Source organism: Ambystoma mexicanum, chromosome 2q, assembly GCF_040938575.1.
Source record: "Ambystoma mexicanum isolate Mex_15411 chromosome 2q, UKY_AmexF1_1, whole genome shotgun sequence".
Classification (NCBI taxonomy): Eukaryota; Metazoa; Chordata; class Amphibia; order Caudata; family Ambystomatidae; genus Ambystoma; species Ambystoma mexicanum.
Genome location: NC_090924.1, coordinates 1,021,067,835 through 1,021,082,088, shown reverse-complemented (window position 1 = coordinate 1,021,082,088; position 14,254 = coordinate 1,021,067,835). Strand labels below are relative to the sequence as shown.

At 47.7% G+C, this 14,254-nt stretch overlaps 1 protein-coding gene across 2 annotated transcripts in view; it reads left to right on the top strand.

Moving 5' to 3' along the window:
* The first annotated feature begins 3,116 nt into the window (after window positions 1-3,116).
* PTER (phosphotriesterase related) overlaps window positions 3,117-14,254 on the top strand; it is a 367,105-nt gene continuing 355,967 nt past the window's right edge. The window contains exon 1 of one of the 2 annotated variants that reach the window (XM_069648356.1): window positions 3,117-3,270. The gene's annotated coding sequence lies outside the window, so the exon portion shown is untranslated. The remainder of the gene's footprint in view (window positions 3,271-14,254) is intronic. The other variant, XM_069648357.1, reaches the window with a different exon arrangement.

Sequence of the window (14,254 nt, the reverse complement as noted above, 5' to 3'; positions counted from 1 at the left end):
GGCGAAGGAGACGACCTGTTGCCAGGCTGGCGCAGTCAACCTTCCTCTTCTACTAACTTGTCAGGAAGAACTACCAGGTGTACCAGAGGGACACTGCAAGTCCTCAGGCTCTTGGAAGGCCCAACACCCTCACAGCATAAACGCAGGACTCAGTCATAAAACTGTGGTTTATTACAGACAAAACCAACAGGGATCAGCACAGGAACAGGAGAAATCCATGCACGTCTCGTCCGTTCTTGGCTCGCAGGCTGGTTTTACACTACAATTGCATCAGAGTGACGTCACAACCTGGGCCCTTCTCCAGGAAACCTATTGGACCACTCGATTGGGTATTGAGTACTATACTAGCTATAGTGGGCATTATAGAGGTTATTCTACTGGTCCTCGCATGTCAGGTGGCTGGCCTGGTCCATCCCCAAGTCACTACCTATAACAATGTTTCAGTTTGGTGGGTTTACCATTGGTTCTGACCCGTTACCATCCACCCCTAGGATTCTAAGCTGTGGTTGGCTAGAGCCGACGTCCCCAGGCCTGGGATTTGCAAAGTGTCTCAGCTCTTGGTGTATGTTTTGAAGGTAATAACAATGACTATGGCCCTCATTACGACCCTGGCGGAGATCGTGGTGCAATATGCACCATGGAGCACGGCGGAAAGCTGCCGATACCGCCATGGGGGTTGGCGGATTTTCCGCCCCATTCCGACCTTGGCGGGGCGGTAAATCCCCAATCCCCATTTTACCCTTCCCCATTCCCATTCTTGCCCCATAGGGTATAATGGGAGTGGGGAAGGCGTTAATTACGCCACCGTAAAGTACGGTGGCGTAATTAACAACAAGGTCCCGTAGCGCCATGGATTTCTCCGCCCGGAAAAACCAGGCGGGAAAGGCTCCATGGCGCTGCGGGAACTCGTAGTAGGGCGGACGGGTCCGCCACGAATACCGCTGGCGTAAACCCACTCCGCCAGGGTCGTAATGAGGGCCTATGTGTCTGAATTGTAACTTGTGTGTTCCACCTTAGTCTATAAGAGTGCTCTTCTGCTTGGTGCAACACTTATCTCATATTGTAGTTTATATGTTGCAGTCTTCTTTCTGATCGCCTGTGATCGGCTCTTTTTCCCAGCGCTGGTCGCTGTCCATTGTCTGCTTCGGCGGGTCACGTGTTCAGAGACCACGAATTTGAGCTGTGCAGTTCTGAATTATGAAGAATTATTTGTATTTTCTGCAGCTGGTGCATTTGCTGTCTAGGGAATGGAATGTCATCTATATCTTGTGGCCTTGGCTGCGGGTCCTGTCTCACACATCTTGCTCTCTCTCCAGCCAGAATTCAGCTCAACTCGGCTCTTACTGAGAGGCATGTGGCCTGCTGTAATTTTCCTAGACCATTGTAATGCGGTTTTTACAGAGTCCATGCTATACTACACTCTCTATAAGTTAGTCACACTTCATTCTGCCAGGTCCCATGGGTGCTCCTGCAGTTCTATGGGGTGATTTGCATGTAAGCATCTGCAAGATTTGCTCTCGATCTCTTGCTTCTTGTGGTTTCTGTGTTGCTGCATTTGGCTAGTTGCAAAAATAATAAAAGCAATGACAGTATGTATATATGGCTGTCCTCTAACTATAGAACTGTGCGCTCGTGTTCTTCATGTATTTCGAGTGCATGGTTGCTTCATGTCTAACACGGCTATGTCGTGGTGTCTCTAACGACGTCAGCAACATGGCTTCTTGGTGCTTTTAATGGAGGCTGTCAATTGAGGTGGCTTTGGTCATAGCCTGGGGCTCCTCGTCCACGCTGGGGTAAAACCGTACTGCACCTGGTCTGTAGGGCTGGCTGAGGTCATATGGCTGTCTGAGGGGCTATCTCTCAACATACTTGTCAATTATTGGTCCGTTTGGAATTCGTACAAAATAGAATGGGTGGTTGCTGTGTTTCCTAGCCTTCATCTGCGTCATGAATTTTGTAGGATGGGAACGAAGGGGTAGGCTTAACCATCCCTCTTCAAGAGGTACAACTCAACCTCCTAAATATTCGAACAATTATCCACCTCCTTCTTTACAACACTGTCAAACAACTCTTAAATACTCTCTACTCTAAACTGGACTACCGTTCCAGGATACTCTTTGGTCTCCCCAACTATGCTTTATGTCCTCAAGATCATTAACTTCGCAACCAGGACTATATTTGAACTCCCTCTCTTCACATCTACTTCCTCTTACTGTCAGTAGGCTGGATGGCTGATGATGCAAAACGGACAGATTTAAATTTCTTCTCCTGGTTCACAAATATATCCATGATAAGGCACCACTGTATCTATCCCCCTATGTCCAAATCTACAAGTCTTCTCATAATCTCTGCTCTGCCTCCTTGACTTCCTTTCCGGCTCCTCACCCTCCCTGAGCTTTCTCTGACTTCCTCTCTTTCTCTCTCCTTGCTCCACTTGCATAGGATTCTCTTACTCCGACATCCGAGGAACAGTCCCCACCAATTAGTACAAAATCAAACTGAAAGCCTCCTGCCGCCTTGCCTCTGCGTCACCCTCTTAACCTACCTCTCCTCTCCCTTCAAGCTAACTTTTTTCCCTTACCACTAACCTGCCTCTGCCTCCACTCTATAACTTCATCCATCATGACCACACCCCTAACACAGTGGCCTCACCACCTATCTGAACTTAAAAATGTCTATTGTTGATTGTCCTTAATCTATGTATGTCCGTCCGCCCATGCTTTGTCCCTGATGACTGTTCCGTGTATTCCCCTCCACACCTGGTCCAAATTTTACTCAAACTCACTGTATTGTAAGTAGCTCACTGCTTCCCATCAAATCTGATATCTTGTTGGGCAGGACACCTAATCAGCCATGACATATATCGACCATCCAGGGGGGTTTGGATCAGCATCCCTGAACACCTTGGCAGGTGAAATAAACTCATGGGCAGAAGCTCCACTAAATGTCCTGGAGATGGGTAAGTGGGAGGTTTTATAACTCCAGAAGAAAAAAACGTGGTTCCTGTGAGGGAGGCGGGTACTCAGAGGTAAGTACTGCGACGAGGAAGAGTAGGACTAGGAGTAATGCAGATTGCTGGTAAGTAATCAGAGCATCACCATAAACTTAGTTCCGGGCCCCTCCCATCAGCTCAGCAGCCTTGCGAGTTAAACATTTCTAATCCTCTGACTGCCTTCTCCAGCGGTGGGATCGTTGTCTTTTTGCAGAGGGAAACGAGAGGCAAAAGCTAAAGCGCTGCAGAGCATTCCGGTGACACGCTATACATACAAGGTCAGTGCCAAGTGGGCGAGGCTGCTGTGTGAACCTATTCTCCCAAATACCGCAAAGGGGGGAGGTGCCAGAATGCAATGCAATTTATAGAGCAGCCGCACTGCTTTACCATAAGTCAGAGTACCTTGCGTTTCTACTAAGGCGAGTTGAGGATATAGTTTTTTTTATTGCAGAACGTCCCAGAGTTCAGTATGTGTCTACCCACCGTATCCTGCAGCCGAACGTTTGGGTTCATGTTTTTTGCGAGCTACATACTTAAACGTAACTGTCACTTACGAAATGGTGTTGATGATACGTTGTTTAACCCCGTTGAACAAAGTCGGCGTGCCAGTGATTATAGCTTCTGTTTCTGAACTTTGTATCTTCCAGAAATAGCGCTGCCTTTTCTCGTGAACTTTGTATTGAGTTTTGCAACGCACAACCAAACGAACATATTACTACACACCGTTGGTGACCTACTGCGCATGCTTGAGCTGTTTGGCTGCTGCTGTTGCTCGTGTCCAGCGTTTTGCACCGGCCCTAGAAAGTTGTGCGCCAAGTCTGTAAAAATAACGCTCTTCTAAGAAAGCCTAGTAAATTGGGTATCCAAAGTTAACTCAAAACGGCATATACAGGGAGCTGACATGTCGTTTATATGGATTACTATACTGGATAGAGAGCCAAAGCACCTCCCTGTTGCATTGAGATTTGCATAGAAAGCAGCCTGGTTGCCCTATTTATTCACTGGATTGTGCAGCCAGGGATGTTGAAAACTCCCTTTATGAACCAGGATATTGAAACAACTGTTAATCTACATTACATCTCCCCTTCATCTTTACAGGGCTTTAAGTGAGCAGAGGCTAGGGTGATCCCTGGCAGCAGCCATTAGCACTAGCCTGCGCCTGAAACCTCATTTCTCATGTGTGCGTGAGTACGCATGGAGGAGAATGAATAAACAAATAAATGGCTCACCTTGCCTTTCCACTGGTTAGGTGGATTCGTCGAAGGGAGATGTACGCTACTGGTAAGGGGTCGGCGCCACAATTAGGAAACATGGAAATGAAATGAACCAGTCACATTTATTTCACTAGTTTAAGCAGAACAAGTTTTAGACATAGTGGGGCTAACCCCTACTGAAGCCCCCAAACCCTGGATAATCATCACATGTTATACCACCCAAATATTGTACACAGACAATTTTTTTTATTGGAATAAATATGGTGACTTTATTGGAGTCATCCTAACAGGTGGTCCTAGCATAACTCAGGTCACTAGTGTGTCTGGCATACAAAACGCTTCCCCGGGTGGCCAATACAATGGGACACAATGGGCTTCATTATAAGTATGACGGTAAGGCAACAGCCGTGCTGTCCTGATGGCCGTACTGGCACCCGCGAGCAGAACATGACGGTAGCACTAGTACCATTATTAACGGTCCTGGTGTTATGTGGAATACATTTTTTCCGGCGCCCAGAAAAGGGCAATTAGCGGGTCCGGCAAGGTAGAAATGACCCAGTCATTGCCCTTTCCTGGGCGCCGGAAAAAAATGAATACCGGCGACAGCCTCGTAATGAGGCCCAATGTGTATCTGTTTATCAAAGGTTCATAGAGAAGGTGAGGGTTGTTAGTTAAATAGATGGCTTTAAAGCTTTTTCTGGAAAAGGTGGAAGGAGTACTCCTCCCAGAGTGTAAGTGGGAGATTGTTCCAAAGTGTGGCAGAGCGAACAGGGAAGCTGGAACCACCCATTCTCTTGCGTTTAAATCTTGGTGTGCTGAGGCAGTGGTTAGAGGAAGATCAAAGGGACCTGCTCAGTTGTTGACAAGTCCCAGTTGTCCCTAATGGTTTCAGTGCCCGTCAAATCCCATCCTTGCTCATGCAGCCAGCCGGTATATCTTGTGGCAGCATCCGCAGTGTACCTCCTTCTCTAGGCCCATGCAACTCTGCCTGTGACAGAAAGAAACATATCAGAACACTGCAGAAAATCCCTATTTGAAAACAAAATTCTGTTATCGCATGTACCAAAACAATCCTGGTCCAACTCTGATTACCTGCAACATTCAGCTGGGAGGGGGGTGGCTGCTGCTGCTGGGCTGCAAAGTGGGTGACCTCCTACAGCCCTGGCCAGTTTATGTGCCTCCCCAGGGCCAGCTGGTTCCAGCCGGACCAACAAGGGCATGCCCCTTCTGTCCCCCTCCGTTGAGGGAATGAGAGCCGAATGCAGGGGTCCAGAGGGGCAGCCCGCTATGCAGGCTTTCCTTCTTGTGCCACCTGTGTGGGCTGGGCCATCCACTTAGCGGGGCTAACCCCTACTGATGCCCCCAAATCATTGACATTCATCACATTTTATACCACTCAAATAACTCACTTTTTTTGATTGAAACAAACCTGGTCACTTTATTGGAGTCATCCTAATGGACTTCCTAGCTTCACTAAGGTCACAAGTGTGCCTGGCATAAAAAACTCTTCCCCGGGTGACCCCTTGCCATTCCCGGGGTTTCACAAACTGGTGAGTCCTCCTCACTTCGGGTTTCGTTCTAGTGAGAACGACCGACCTCTGGTTTACCAACTACCAGGGCAGTCACTCCCATTAATCTTGCATGGAGTAAGTTCCGAGCCACGGCAATCAGTTGTTGAGGACCGCCCATAGTAACTCTGCCACGCTTTGGGGTGGCCCCCTGTGACCCACAATGCCCCCACCTATTTCAGCTCTACTACGCACTCTTAAAGCAGATCCTGCTCTTCATAGCGCTGCAAACATATCCAAAAGAAAAACATTGTCGCCCTTGTCAGACAGGTGAACCCCGCCCGAAGCAAAATATATTGGGTCATTTTCCTGTGCCTGACGAAACCCAGTCCTCTCCGGTGCATAAGCCTCTCCATATTCGTGTTCACCCTTTTCCTAGATTTTTCCATGGCCACATTGGACTCTGCACCTCGCCACACGCTCCGTGGCGCTAACTCAGTCTTTTTGAGCATCAGCCCCAAGATTTTGATCCCTTCATGCATGTCCTTTAATAACGAACATCTATCCAGGTCTGCAAGGTCATTCCCCCCGAGGTGTACTCTTGGTGCTGCCATCCTTTCCAGCTGCCTCGGTACACAGGGGAGCAATGCATTCCATTGCATGCCCGGTGTGCGCAGCCAGACCACCTCAATGCTCCTCAGTCCCATGCTGGCCCCTCACTGCAGCCACTGTTGCGTTCTGAACTGTTCTTGTGTGATGAAGCAGTGGCCAATGAACCCACAAAGTGTGACCTGCTGGTGCAAACAACAGTTGTTAATTCTCCATTTAAAAATAATCTTTTCAAACCTACTGCACAGACATGAAAAACACAAAAACACAATGTAATGTGCACAGCCCTCTCCTGAGCTGCACGCCCGTTCCTTCTGTCTACATGCGACCCACCTACTGCGGCGCCGGCGCATTGATTCCTGGCCCCCCTTTTCTGATGTATATTTTGTACCGGTTGGACTCCCATCTTCACACTTTGTTTATCGCCGGTCGGGGCATTCCCTGATGGAATGCTGTCATGGCTGCCCCTATTCTGAAGCCATGAGAGGACCAACCTCCCCATGGCATTCAACTTTATCTAATGCTGATGCCAACACCTTCAGAAATAAAAACAGCGTCAGTGGGGACCCATCCTCGAGTACTCGCAGGTATTCCCCGGGCGGCCTGGCCACCATAGAGCGTGAAAGAAGCCTGGTAGGGCAACTCTCCTGCTCTGATTAACGGTACAAATCTATCCACCTCCCTTTCCTCTCCTGATCTGTCCTTGACCTTCTTAGCCTTATTCTTACACCCATCCTGGTGAAAGTCACATCCCCCATTGTAAAGGCCCTGCCAGACTTATCCCTATTTCCTGTTGTGACAAGTTCGCTCACTCGGAACGCCCCAAAAAACACCAATGCAAATCAGCCCAGAAAAGTGCTACTTCAAATCCGTTTAAACATATTCCCTGCAGCACCTTAAGTAACCTCACCAGTCCTCCAAAATCAATGGGGTTGCGACAGTCATTCATTGTTCTTTCCATTCCCCCCATCCTTTAAGAGCGGCGCCCACTGTGAAACCCTTGGAGGGGTTCCCCAATTCAGTTTGCTATAAAAGGCTATCGCTGCCATGTGCCCCGCCGCCCAGCTCCTTGTTGGACCTTCCTTGTGTGCCCAAATGAGACATTTCTCAACTTGCTCCTCCAACCTTATTGTGGTGCACCCCAGTTCCTGTGACACACTAAAGAATTTACCATTGCCCCACTGGTATCTGGACCTCACTTGTAGTGTGAGCGAGCACTCCCCAAGGTCCCAGAGCGTTGGGTCCATGAAATCAGCCGTCACCATTCCACTCTGAACTCATTCCCCTGCTGCTGTGCTTGTGGGTGGACCTTGCGGAGACTTCTCCCACTGAAAACGAGAGAGGGCGTCAGCTGCAATGTTATCAGTACCTTGAATATGGTGTGCTCTAAACTCGATATTTTGATACAGACAAACCTCACTCATTTTCCTTAACAATCCCCGGACCACCGGGCATGAGGCAGATTCTTAATTAATAGCCTGCACTACCACCCTCTTATCTGACCAAAAACACACCCTCCGGTTGCACAACTCACCTGGCCACAACAGGAAGCCTATCAAAATAGGAAAGAGTTCGAGAGCCATGATGTTACCCAATCTCCCCATCTTTTGCCATTGTGCGCACCATTCTGGGCCCAAGATTACCCCAGAACCTTCCTTACCTGACGCATCAGAATACATCTGTATTTCTGCAACCTTATGCCATTGAACCCTTGCAGTTAATGGTGCCACATGTGCAGGTCTTCCTTGATGGGTGCACTTAACCTAATATGATGATGCTTCAAGGCGACAGCCGCTGTAGCTCTTGCCAATCTCCTAGCAAACACCATGGGCCTCATTACGACCGTGGCGGTCCGGAAATAACGGTGGCGGTAAACCCGCCGCCACCGTTGTTTCCGGACCGCCTGATCCCGACCCCTGCAGGCGGGAGGTGATGTTCCCGCCAGGTCTGACCTGGCGGGTTTAACACCGCCCGCCTGCAGGCGGACGAGGAAACACCGGCAGCATTACAAGATGCTGCCGGTGTTTCCATGATCCCGATTCCCATTGAGTCCCATAGGACTCAATGGGAATGGGGATTTACACCATTCCGCCTCCGTGATTCCCGGAAAACCGGGGTTGTGATGCCCCGGTAATTCCGGGAATCACGGAGGCGGAATGGTAATACGAGTCCGGCGTTAACCAGGCGGTTTTACCGCCTCGGTTAACGCCGGACTCGTAATGAGGCCCCATGTCTTCTAGCACCACTCAGGCTGCAAAATTAAGTTTGCAGAGCAGTTGCTGCACTTTCTCAAGGGTGATCCTGTTTTTCGCTAAATTGTTGTCAATCTCAGCCATCACCCCCTCCGCCTTATCTCTGGGTATCCTGCAAGCACCTCTTATGGTGTCTGTCTCAATGCCCAGGAATGTGATAATTTCTCCTGGGGTGATCATTTCTTTTCCTTGGCCAATGGTAGGTTCAACCCTCCTATCAAGCTTTGAAATTAAGCCAGTGTGGGAGCGCACTCCTCAGACCCCTTCCTGCCTACTAAGAGGAAATCGTCCAAGTAGTGCACAATGCCCCGCCTCTGCTCCCTCTTGTGCGCTGCTCACTCTAGGAATGAGCTAAATTGCTCCAAGAATGCACACGGCACTGCGCAGCCCATGGGCATGCTTATGACGAAATAGAAATGTCCCTGCCACTGAAACCCCAACAGGTGAATACTTTCTGGGTGAACCGGCAGCAGTCTGAACACTGATTCTATTTCCATTTTCGCCAGCAACGCCCCCTTCCTCGCTTCCACTACCAAATCCATTGCATGGTCAAAGGAAGCATATGTCACTGAGCAGTATTCAGGGTCCACCCACGCATGGACTGACTCTCACCTTGGGTAAAACAAATGGTGTATTAGCTTGTACTTCCGCTGTTCCATTTTAGGAACCACTCCTAGCGGGGATACTATGAAATTAGCAAGAGCGGGCGTCTCAAATGGGTCCATCACCCTACAAAGCTCTTTCTCTTTATTTTTTCGGTAACAATGCATCTGTCTGCTGGTGGCAAGTTCTGTGCCATCCTCACTGTCAAGGGCCCTTCATAAAGAATTTGGAGCCTGTACCTAAATCCATTGTACAATAAATCATGCTCCTTCAACCTGAGGTAATCATTTAATAATATGAGTAGCTCAGTCCTGCTAACCAGGGATGGGCCCTTTACCAGCCACTCCCTATCGTGTCCCTCTGTGCTGTCCTCTGTCTCTCTGAGACCTTTGGGCCTTGTGACACGCTGTGGATGGGTGTTCGCCCCTACATTTGTGTGAAAACCTGCAATTTACACCTCAGTTGACAGTGCCCTCCAGTAAAGAGTTTGCAAGAGCCATTCCGTCCCCCATCCCATGCTCCCTCTGCCGGCACTGTATCACGTAATATTATCCCCCTAAATAATGTTGCCATACATATATTCGCCGGGAAACAGCATAGGCGCCTTATTTAGGAGTATAATAATTTGGGGTAAATGGGTGTCCCCCGCTCCATTTAAAACAATTTGGGGGTTGCTAGGGTGTACCCCACAGGTTCCATGTGGTAATATCGCTGCAAGTAAATGGCGCCATTCTTGTATGGTGACATTTTTGCAGAGATATTATCAAATGGAACCTACGGCACCCTGTGAGCCACTCTTGCATGGCCATTCCTTGCCCCTTGCAGCCTGCTTGCCCTGGCAAAAGGGCTGCCATCTCTCTTTTTTTTTCCCTCAAACTTACTGTGCCGAGCTCGCCAGGGAGTCTTACCCTCCTCCCCGCTCGGCTGACTCGACCTTTCTCTTCCCCATGCATGCTACCCAACCTTTCATGTCCCTTTGATCCCATGTCATTTCAGGGACCTGAGCCATCTTGTATCTGAAATCACGGTCATAATTAACCCAACTTGTTGAACCATAACGCCTGCGTTCATCCACAATTGTGTCTCTGTACTTCCATAATGCTGCCCCCTGCTCTGGGAACTTTTTCATTATTATCTGAAACTTCTTGTCCCCCAGATAAGGCCTCCCCAGCACTGCCGCCCTCCTTCTCGGCCATTTGGCCCATGAAGCAAGTGTCAGTGGCCTCCTTTGCCTCAACTTTCTCTGCTCCTCCTACTCCTGCAGCTGACTCCCACCCTTACACAGCCCACACTAACCTACATCTTTCCATTTCCAACACCTTGGGTGTCCTTGCCCCGGTCATGAGAATCTGCCTGAAGCCTACCTCGAAGTGCAACTCTTGGTATAACTCTGACCTTGCCGACCTGCAACACAAGTGCAGTGTGGCTGAGAGGAAGTTGAGGGCTTCGGCCGCATCCTCTGATAAACTGGCCTGCCTCCTGCTCAAAAGGCAATACAGACTCTGTCTTCTCCAAGAAGAGAGTCCATATCCAAGCCCACGTTGCTGGGCATGTAACAACACGGCTGAATCTTTAAAATTGGCAAGGAGCTGGGCAATCCTACTGCAGTCTCCACCTCTCCTCTTTCCTCCGATGCCCACTGTACGGCCTTGGCATCTCATTTCACCACTAAAATGCAGGACATCCTGTCTTTGCTTTCCTCCTCCTCCCTCTCTCCCTCTATCTCTTCCAGGCTCCCTTTGGCAGCCTCTCCCTCTCCTCTTCCTTTCTCCTCTTTCTCTCTGACAACACCTGACAATTTCTTCTTCAGACATTGGGGATGCCTAGCACTCTCCGGCTCCAGAAGCCTCCCATCTACCTGCATGAAATGAAGTTGCATTTATTTTCTTGGCCCCCCCACATCTTAGTGTGAGTAATTGTCCTGTAAGCAACTTCTGCATCATAAATCGAATGCATGTATTCCTGTACCCACTTTAGTTCAAGTTCCTATTCATTCCGTGCCCTCAGAGCAAACCATTGTGAGAAAAAAAAATGCAACCGCCCCACTTGCTTGCCATGCAAGCCACTTTGTGCCCTTTTCAACTAAACCTGCACCATACCAACTCATGCAGCTAAGTTTCAAATTAAAAGTTCACCCTACCAACCAAGGCGATGGGAGAAAGCTGGCGAATACTGCAGGAGCGGGTCGCAGTGCATGAAAGCCTGTGAGCAGCACACAAGGTGAAACATTGAAATTCTTTAAAAGTTTGTAAAAACCTGCATCCACCCATGGCGAGAGCTTGTCCCCTGGCAAACTGCGCTTTAAACATTTCCCACTGTGGTGGGGTGTGCAGCGCTTGATAAGTCGCCCTTGTGGTTGGAGGGGTATCAAGGATGAGCACGCCCCCGTTGAAGTCAAACCAGCATATTCCCCTGACCAAACCATCGCCTGCTCTACACATTTAAAGCACCGACTTCCTTTTTCAAAAGCTCCCTTGTGGCCTGCCTCCAGACACGACCAAGCGCTCAGACGCACCAACGCAGCAGAAGCAAGAGACTAGGCATGTTCAACAGTGATCAAACTGGTGTGTCCAGAGAAATTAGAAATCTGACTGTAACAAACAAGAGTTTGTTGTTTGTTTAGTTATTTGTATTGCGCACCAAACCCAAAGGTATCAGGGCACATTTGGATACAAGTATACTTTAAGCTTTGGTTATAGTCATTGTAGTTGAACAAGTTACAGAAATTACATATGAATGGAACATGACAATAATACAGTAATATTTACAAAGTCAAACAGTAGATAATGCACAGTAGCGTTGGCCGTGGTTACAGAGTTGACCAGTCGACTTAGGCATAGAGAAGCAGAGTGTCTCAAGTGTCCTGAGATACCAGCCACTTTATTGTGTTACACCTAAATTGACGGAAAGGTTTATCCTCTCTCAGTGAAAAGGGGAGGGAGTTCCAAAGCTGTGCCGCCATGACCATGAAGCTGCTTCCCCCCGCCTTTTTTAATTTGAACCTGGGGACAGCCAGATAGAATGAATTAGCAGTCGTGGTTGGCTATGATGAAGATTTCTTGACAATTCTCTCTGAGAGGTATCGTGGGGCAGCATCATTAAGGCATTTGTGTTTAAGGGAAACGTTTTTTAGAGTGATTTGTCGACAATAGATATCCATTTGTTCTTTCTCCTTACATCCGATATGTGTTCTCTCCTGGGAATTACACATGCTGCTCTAAGCGTGTTATTTTGGAGAATTTGAATTTTCTTAGTGATGTATTTGCTGGCCCCTAAATATAGTACATTGCAATAATGTAGCTTGGATCATATCAGGACTCTGGACAGAATTGTGCAACTTGCATTGGATAGAAAGGGTTTGCAGGCCCTGATCAATTTGCACGTGTATGCAGTGGCAGAAGCCGTGGAGTTCACTTGTTTATTCATTATGAGGGTTGAGTCGAGGTGAAAGCCGAGAGTTTTTACCTCTTTTACAACTTTGATAATGTTTCCATCTATATTGAGGGACAGGTATTTTGAATTAAGTTTGCTCAAATTGGCTGGTGAGCCAAGTATCAGGAGCTCTGTTTTGTCGTCATTCAGGCATAGGCCATGAGCGGCCATCCATGCCTGAATGATTAGATACATTTTTTTCGCTAAGGCCAAGTCCTTCAGGTAGTCACCAGTCAACGGAATGATGATCTGGGTGTCATCTGCATAATTAGTGTAGGTGACACCCAGATGGTCCAGATCATCAAACAAAGGCTTAGTGAAGATGTTGTACATTGTTGGTGAGACACAAGATACTTGTGGCACACCACATGTAATGGGGATAGGGTTGGCAGCATCTGTGGTGGAGAAGACTCTCATGGTCCTTTTGCTCAAGAAGGATTTAATCCACATGATGGTCTCCTGAGAAAAGTGAGCAGCAGAGGCGAGATGTTGACATAAGACTTCATGGTCAACTAAATGGAAAGCGGCTGAGAGATCAAGGAGCAGGAGCAGGGCAATTTTCCTGTTGTCCTTAAATCCGTCTATCTGTGATTTCAGATCCAGCAAGACTGTTAACGTGCCATGTCGTGGTCTGAAGCCAGATTGGCAGACTCCTAATAGATGTTTTGCCTCTGGATACTCCTGTATTTGGATTTAGGACACTTTGTCAAGTATCTTAAAAAGAAAAGGTACTGTGGTAATCAGCCTGTTGTTGGTAGGAATGGAGTGGTCCAGCGATTGTTTTTTCAGAAGGGGTAAGACCCATGACTCCTTTAAGTTATTGGGGACAGTCACTGATGAGAATGATGAATTAAGGAATTTGCAAATAAAGGGTGCTAAGTCTCTGGCGGCATCTTTAATTATTTGTACTGGGCAACTATCTCCCTGACATCTTGATAGTTTAAGGAAGGAGATGATTTTTTCAACCACATGGCTAGACACTTGCGAGAATCTAAAAATTTGAGTCGGTTTGGTTGAAAAATCTGGAAGGGAGTAGTGGTTAATTATGGACGTTAGATTAGATTTTTTGTTTGCAATCTTTTTCTGAAGTAGTGTAATTGTATTAGTTGGGGCATTCTGGGTGTTGGTACACCAGAGTTTGTCTTTTAAGCAGTCGTCTGTCTGCGGTATAGGGGTTTCCAGTTCTCTTAGGATGGTGAAGAGTTCCTTTGAACTTGAATTGGCTTTGTGGATCCTTTCATTATAGGTTGTTTGTTTTGTGTGTATGATTTCTTTTTTATAGATAGCACTATTTTTGTTAAAGATCTCTTTATTTTCCTCGGTAGGAAGTTGTCTCCATATGACTTCTAACTTCCTTTTTTCTATTCTTAAGGATTTTAGCTGGGGCGTGAACCAAGAGTTCAGATGAGCTCTTGGTTTGTTTGTCCGCAGTTTAAATGGGGCAATTGCATCTAAGGCTTTGGTCATAGAGGCATTGTACACGTCTACTAGAACATCTTGGTTGCGGGAATCGGTCAACACGTTAATGTCAGGGATAACGAGTGGTAAGATCTTGTCTACCATGTTTCTTTTATTTCGGGTGAGGAGTGGAGGAGCTGTTAGATTAGCCTTGTTAGAGGTACTGTTAGCTGGAATGGTAAAGGA